The following is an 8,610-nucleotide window of genomic DNA, read 5'->3' as shown; positions in this document are numbered from 1 at the left end:
GTGGCCACAGCTTTACTGCACTATAGCTAGACTGAGGCTAGCTCAGGTACATCTACGCATTCTGCAATCACACCTCTGATTAGAGTGTAGACACACCCTTAGTCACTGAACGTTCCACAATCTCCCCTTCCCCAACACACACAGCACCTTTGCACTTACATTCTCTTTTCACCTGCATTGCCTTTTTAAACATCATTCTGGCAATGATGCTTTTCTTCTTCCGTCCCTTCCCTCTTCTTCTTTGATACCTCCCCTCTCTGCCAGGGGAGATTCCTGCTGCTGGGCTAGAACTTCTTTGGTATCTTTCTGGGCTATCTGGTGTACTCCATTCATCCCAGGATCTTTACATTATCTTACCTGATACAGCACGTTTTGGGGGTGTGGTCACAATTCACTTTAGAACTTCTCTTCTGTCCCAGATGCTGGTCCTGTGGATGGAGTCTGCCACCCATCTCCCTTGGAGAGAAACTAATTTCTCTATCCATATCCTTTGTTATTCGTTTCTTCCATCAGTCAATGGATTGTCTCATCTAGCGTTTCCCCTTTATCTTTCCTGGTTTGCACATGCACAGCCTCGTCTTCTCTCATGGCCTTGCACTTCTTTTCTCTTCCTAACTGGCTTTGCTTCAGAAACCTTTCCCACTCTGGGCCAGATCCTCACCTGGAGTCAATTGGCATAGCTCCATTGAGCTCTTTGGGAGGGTCTGGCCCGCTGTGTTTTATTACATACACACACACAGACACCGCATTGCTGTACGAGAAGCACTGACAAGTCCTTACCACTGTGCTAAGGGAGTAAGCGTTAGCAGTTAGAAAGCAGCATGCTCTTAGCCTCGCTATATCCAATGGCTAGAGGGAGACGTGATCACACGCACCTACCAAGTGTATTATACGGGCACAATGATGGAACGTACATATGCAATCTGGCATGTCATCTAGACATCAGCATGACCAGCACTGTCCAACATGCTGTCACAGAACACCCAGAAAGTCTCTCTCTTGACTCCCTTTTTGGGGTGAGTGAAAGGTGTGGGACCAATAGCCCTGAGGTGCTCTGTTTATTCACAGCACTGATAGAGTGTGGACATTGGCTGTGCAAGCTTCTCCCACGCTGCCCCATCAGTGTACTTCAACCCTGCGCTGAAGAGACCTTGGGAGGTTAGCTTCCATACAGGCCCTGCCCTCTCTGCTGAGGCTGTCAACCCAGCAGAGGCAGTACTAGCCCATTGGGGGCCCTAAGCAGGAATATCCCCCCCTTTCCACAACACATAATGAAAAGCAAATAGGGGGCCCCCTTGAGCTGCTCGGGCCCTAAGCAATTGCTTAGTCTGCTTATGCCTAGCGCTGGATCTGCAACCCGGGTGCCAGTTAGCTGGTGGCTTCCATGAAACCCCCAATTCATTTAATGGAGGCCACCAAACCACCAGGAGCTGGTAGTTTCAGTCACTGCTAACCTGGGTTTACTTTGGTTGTTTGTTTTCCAGCTGTTCTGGTAGAGTTTGATATGGGGCTGGGGGTTAAGCTGTAGCATGGAGAGCTAGTGTATGAAATGAAGCACAGAGGGTGCTTAGGAGAAGGGCTGTTGGAGGAGAGGAGTGTGAGTGTGTGTAGGACGGCTGTTTGTACCTGCTCAATGCCTTGTTGCAGGGATAAGCACACGATACAAAGCACATTTCAAGAGGATGATAACAGGAGAGGGAGCCTAACTGAGTGCAGGGTTCTAATTTTATCTTTGCTGTTATCAAAGGGCAAACCTGCAAACCCTGGCCTGCTGAGAAGTCCCAGGCAGGTTATTAGCTGAATGGTGTTTGCAGAATGGCTGTGCCATGCCCACTCTTGATCAAGGTTCAGGGAGCAAACCAAAAACAGGCCCAGCAAGGTTCCCAGGGAAGTGAAGGTTTTCTGCCTTTGTTTCTCTCTGGTTATTTAGTTCTCATGAAAAATGCTGCCTTGGTGGCTTGGAGGACTGAAGTCACGTGCTTACGCAAGCTGCAGGGGTAGCACAGGCTTCCCCAGCAGAGCTTCACGTGTCTTCTGGAGAGCTCCAGTCCCGCCTTTCAGATCGCTCTGTAGAGACTGCCCAATGTGGTGGGTTTTTATTAGGTGGGTACAAATGCAGTCCACCAAACACATGCCCAACCAACCAGCCATCCGATGGCAATAACTTTCAATCACTACCAGCCTGGGGGGAATTTGAACCAGCAAAGGAACTAGAAAGGAAACATTCTGTACCCCATTATCTGTCCTCTGAGCAACCCCACGTTTCCTGCCTTTGTAAGAGACAGAGCAGCAGCGTGCTTGGAAACAACAGCACTGAAAAGGATGCCATTCAGGGGCTTCACTTTAAGACAGACAAACATCAGACTGGCTCACTGAAACGAAGGGCAACCTCTCTTGAACTGCATGGTCTTGTGTTCTCACACCAGTATCAGGGAATCGTGGGTCAGCTTCTTTACTGCACAGGACCCATCTCCAATTCTTCTGGCCTGCTCTTGGGGGAACTGCTTTCACTATATGGATGTGTTCAGCATCTTGGTGCCCTGGAGCTCATTTTTCTTGATCTGCGTTACCACGCACGCTGCATCTGACCTTATGTACAAACTGTAGACTCATTTTTGCCCAAGCAGTGCAGAATTCCATGAGTGACCCATAATGCTGTACAACGAAGGGGATGGGGAAGTGAACATACCCAGACCTTTCTAACTGAAATCCCTGCATGTTGCCCTGGCTTATGCTTTGTACCCAGCTGCAAGGCAAGGTAAAACTAAGAAATGGGACATTATAGGCCGATCCAGGGCATCTCCTGTTAAATTATCCTGGATCTTATAAAAGCAGACTGAGAACTTGTAACTAGGAACTAAGAGGCTGATTCCACAAACACTGCAATGATTTCAGTCCATCAACATCAAATTAACCCTCTGCAGTTTATGAATATAAACTGAGGTACTTAGAGCTCAAGGATATGCAGCTGGCCTGCAACCCACATCTCATGAATATGCAAGTACATCCATTTGTCTCATGAATGTGCTTCCAGGCCTCTGGATCTCACCTAGATTAAATGAAGTTCTGGGTCTCAGCCCAAAGAACGCTGAGGAGAAGCAACCCTGAAAGAGGCTGAAAAGGAAGGACCAGATGTATTAAGAGGTGAACCATGCTGCAGTAATTGGATACAGAGGTCAAGAGGCAATTGTCCATGATCATGGTGACTGGGGACAGATGGGTGCATGGTGAAGTTGCTTCTTTGCAGTGAAACTGGCAAGTAGGCCCAGGAATTCAGAGGTACCAGTTTCCATTTATCTTTCCAACCCCTAGTCTCCAGAACTTTACTGGCTACTATTTAGACAAAGGGTCACATCTTCAGCTGGGGTGAATCAGCTGCGAAGCGGATGAAGAAATGCTGAGAGCTGCGGTATTTTGCAGTCAGGATGCTTTGCTTAGGGGGAATTCCCCGATATGCTAATTACCCGGACAGTAACAAAAATCAAGGCATTTACTCAGTTTGCAGTGCAACTCAGAGCGTCTCCATGGCCCCCCTCCCTCGCTCGAACACCAGCTTGCCAGCCTGTTTTAAGAGTGTGGGTCCCCCTCCTCCTCACTAATATAGCCATTTGTATAGTGCTGCACATTGGAGAGGGTGGGGTATTCCTTCCTGACTCCCTCCCCCCACCCCCGCACTCCTCGGCGATCAGCGTATGCCTGAATCAGGGGGCCTCAATTTAACCTTTACTATCTTAGCCCATATAACTACCATGTTATTACAGGTCAGAAAACCAGCCATGCAGGCCCTACTACAATGCAGCCTCAGTGCTGGTCCTGGATGATCTGTTCCCGACGGTGCTTTCCATCAGGGTGGCAGCACATGCTGATTGAAGAAGGATTTCCTTTTATTTAATCTAAATTTACCAGCCATTCATTTCACAAAGTGCTTCCTTATTCTCTTATTTTGGGGCCTGGGGCAGAGAGAGGGGCGGAACAGTTTTCAAAAATAGCCTTCCCATAAAGGTGCAACCCTGAAAACCTGAGGGGGGAGGTCTGGCAGGAGGTCAGGGGAGGCCAGTTAATTCAGTCACACAAACAAGCTCCAGAGGGCACCTTCTATTATCGACTTGTCTCTCCCCAGTACTTTGCTACCTCTAATGCTGAAGTCAGCTGGAGAGTTCCAGGATCTGTGAGCAGACAGTGCCCCCTGCTGCTCCCTCTAGAGAGTAAGATCTGGAAAGAAACACACCATTACAGTTCGAGGCAGGGCTGGCTGCCTTTCAATCCATTGAAACCTGGCCAGAAATCCAGATCTAGCCCAAGATTCCCAGCCAATTCTTTGCGACACGGCCAGGAACGCACCTTTCTCTTGGTTAATAACAAATGGCTGCTAATTGCAGTTCTTATAGCAACCGCTGTTCGAGAAGGGGTGGTGGGTAGTAACATGACTGCCTCAACTGCCCCTGAGGCCCCCTCACCAGGCCTGTGAAGTTATTGTTAACTTAGGAAAATAGGAGTTTACTATAGTCTCTTCTCCCTCCTCTGTCACTGGGCTGTTAACACCACCACCCTGCACCAAACACTGTATTATAAATACTATCTTTAGGCCAAGTCCCTGTGAGAGGGGGCGGAGGCACAGTGGGGCAGATGGTAGTCGGGAGCATGAGGGGACAGTAAGTGCTGGAGCGAGGAAAAGCCTGAACAAGGGGGCACTTTACAACTTCAGTCCAAAAATATCCCTTCACCCTACAGCCTTTCCCCCTCCCCATTCTCAGCTGGGCAAGCCAGAGAAGGTGCCACCCTTGCGAGAATGGGAACAAGAAGCAGGAGAGAGCAGCACAGGGAGGTGCTGTCCAGGATGCTGCGTGAAGTGACGTGTGTTTGACTTGGAGAGCATCAGAGCTCTAGACACGGAAGTGATAGTTAAGAAAATGACCCCGGAGACAAGGGGATTGGGTGTGAAATGGAGACACTGCCCTGGTCATGATGATTAGATCGTTATTACACACGTCACTAAAATTGCATAAATCCTTACCACAAATACTGAGAAGGGAGCCAAATAACCACAGGACAGAAGCATTTCGCAGACACATTCAATTCCAGAAAGTCCCAGTTCTAGTCACTGGGCCAAATCTTAAATTCTGTACTCATGCACTACTCCCTTTGACTTCAAAAGGTTTCTGCTTAAGTGAGGACAGAATGAAAACAAAGGAAGGGCCTCAGGACTGGCAGAAAGTAGAAAAGAAGAACTAAGGGGAACTGTGACCTGTGCAGCCAAATCCAAGGCTATCACAGAAGAAGAAAGGCCGAGAGCATAATTAGCAAAATCCTAACAGTAATGTGACTTCCAGTGGAAGGATGGTCTTGTGGCTAAGGCACTGGACTGTGGCTCAACGGACCTGGATTCATTTCCGCAGATTTCCTTGGTAACCCTGGGCAAGTCATTAATCTCTCTGCACCTCAGCCTCTCCATCTGTAAAATGAGGATCACAATATTTCCTTTCTTTCCTTGTCTGTTTAGAATATAAGCTCTTTGAGGCAGGTGCTGACTATGTAGTCGGCCCATCTTGGTGTTACTGTAATACAAATAACAAGGAAAAACAGTGACAATTACGTGCATATAATGAGCTCTGATACTGAACAAGAAAGCAGAGACCAGCCGTTAAGGGCTCAAATCTGCAGGCCTACCATGTGCAGAACTCCTCCATCGACTTCACTGGGAATTCCGCACCCAAAGGACATGCCGGACTGGACTCGTAAGAAGGCAGAATTTCACGCGCATATAATGTTTTGTAAGATCTTCAAGGATCACCCCCACCCTGCCTGTATCATTAGCCCTCAGCTGTGGAGCCATGCTAGCATGGAATGCAACAAACTGTCTGGTGCCATCAACATGAGAGAAAATACATCTTTTGTCCTGCCAAGCTATCTACAACTCGTTTCAGCTTGAAGTAGCTAAAAGTAGATTTTACTGAATTGGTTACAGACAGCAAAATCCATTCCCAATTCAATAAAATCCACCTTAACAGATAAGCATTACTGGGCTATCGACTTCAGTGGAAATATGGAATGACACCACATTACATCAGCTGAGGGTCTCTTTGTAGGGCTACATCGTGGGCCACATCCGAAAGATATTTGTCTGATCCTGAAATGTCAGTGATTCCCTCAGTCTGACTGTAATGATTGCGCATTCCTTATCTGGCACAGATATAATGGCCACCATGAGCAAGCAATACTTTTAGCTTGTTTTTCCTCTTTGCTATTCAACCTGCCAGGAATTTGAGGTGGATGGTCTACAAGAATATGCCAAGAAGGATCAGGCTGGATCTCAAGAGCGACTCAAAAGACAGGAGATTTTTTTTGAGGGAGTATTTTCTTCCTCCTCCCTTCCCAACCCTCTCCCGCTAGGGCTTGTGGACAGGGTTTTTGTCTCTCTCTGTCTCCAGCATTATCTTTTATGAAAGCCCTTGAAGGGTTTTCACACTATTACTCTGCTTTTGATTTTATTACATTGTGTCAGATAATTACCTGCCATCTGCTTCTCTAGCTCTTCAGGGCATGGACTGCCTTTTGTCCTGTGTTTGTACACCACCTAGCACAGCGGGGTCCTGGCCCATGCCATGGAGTTCTTAGGCAAAACAGCAGAGCAAATAAAAACAACAGGGATATGAAATCCGCCTTCCCAACCCTCAGCACCTCTCTAGGGGGAGATTCTTAAGACTACATATCCCCCTGGGAACCAGCAGTGGCAGCTGGAGCAACTGGGAGAAGTCAGGGCAGGGCGGGAGGAGGCCAGTTCCCTGCCTCCAAAACAATGCGACACTAGGCTCATAGCAGCCTCCCCTGCTCACCCAGAGGCTCATGGGCAGGAGCTCCCACAGCACCTCTCCAGGGTACAGTCACTTAATTCCCAGGTCAAGCAGAATGGGCCTCTCCTTTCTGAGACAACACAGCACCAGACCTCCTGGTGAAGGACGTTAGAAGTAACCGAATGGCATCAGAGGCCACTCTTATTTTAATCTCACATTGATTTAGTACCTTTCCCCACGAAGGATCCAAATCTTTGCAAACATAGCAATCACTTCACTCAGCACTGAAATGCATCCTCCTCTGGGATAGAACAAGGCAGCGATTTAACACCACACGGTAACACTACATACAGCAGTGGGCAAATAATACAAGGAAAATGCAGCATCCAGTTGAGCCTGCAGGGGGAATTGCCTTGATGCAGAATGTAATTACCCGACTTGCAGTCCAGCCAGGCACTGGGGTCAATGCCTCTGATGAAAAGCGCAATGGGCTCTTCAATGGCTCCAATGCTCAAAGCATCAGCATCCAAAAGCCAGCATCTTCAACAACACAGCACCCCCAGCCCTAGGCCGGAGACTTGCTCCAGCACTGACCATGGGAACGCAAACATGTTGATCAAATTCCAGAGGTATTTTCTCCTCATTGCTTACATCAGACATCTCCCCCTTGCCCTTTCCCGAGCTGCCACCTCCAGGCCTGCTGCTGCTGCGAGTGCATTAGCTGTCTCTCTCTATTGCCCCAATGAGGAGATATACTGCAGAGATCAGACCTGCCATGGCCTCTGTCCCTAGCTATTCTGGGGCCCTACACAGCCCCCTCGTTGGGGGAATGTGTGGGGCCCCAAACTTCTGCAGACGGGCGGGCGGGAGGGCTGGCTAAGGGGGCAGGGGGGAACCGCCCTCCAGCACTCACCAGCAGTGCAACTGGAGCCAGGTCGCCTCGCTTCCCACCACCTATGAGTGCAGGCCCAGCCCTGCCCGCAGTCCTTGGGGGAGTGGGGGCAGGGCTGGGGTGGAGCAGGGGCAGGACCATGGGGAAGAGGCATGGCAGGAGGTGGAGCAGCATGCAGTTGCATAGGGGACTTTCCTGGTGCCCTACGCAGCTGCGTACTTTGTGTATGAGTAGGAACGGCCCTGCCTCTGTCCCCCAGAGACCTTGTGCTATCTCATGACTACTGCACACTGCTGGTGGCAGGAGTGCTGCATCACAGGAACACAGGTTGTAAGAAAAGCCCATACAAGTGAAAACGATGAACCCCATCTGTTGTCAGAGCTTCCTGTCTGCCGACCTCAGCTGTCCCCTGTGTTTTGCTGGCAAGCTAGGACCTCCCATTAATCACTGCACTATGCCCCCTTCTGCCAACTAGGCCAGTGCCAAAGGTTGTAAGACAGACTCCACCAGGAAATAACCTGGGTGCAGAGCACAAAGCTGCACCTGCACTATCTCTGGGGCAGGAGGTGTTTTGGGTCAAGGCAAGGGTAAAGCAGGGGTAGCTGGGGTGTAGCCAATGAAGACCTGCACCCTGGCAGTCCTACACTCCTGCAAAGCCCCACAGGAGCCATTGCAGCAGGGGAGCAACTTAGGGCAGCCCTCGAGCCTGGCCTACCCTGCAGCAGAGGCTGAACCAGCCCCATATCAGGTGCATCCCTGGTGTCTGGGCAGGGATGAATTTGCCACTTGGAGTGGAGCACATCTAGTGCTTTTACAGGGGGAGTCTTACCTCTGCTGGGAAGGAGCAACACCAGGGTCTGCTGCCAGGGACAGGTGCGTGTGGGGCAGGGAGTCAGCAGAAATTCTCAGCCACGCCCCCTGCTACCC

This window comes from Lepidochelys kempii, chromosome 8, assembly GCF_965140285.1.
Source record: "Lepidochelys kempii isolate rLepKem1 chromosome 8, rLepKem1.hap1, whole genome shotgun sequence".
Taxonomy (NCBI): Eukaryota; Metazoa; Chordata; order Testudines; family Cheloniidae; genus Lepidochelys; species Lepidochelys kempii.
This window is presented reverse-complemented; position numbering follows the sequence as displayed.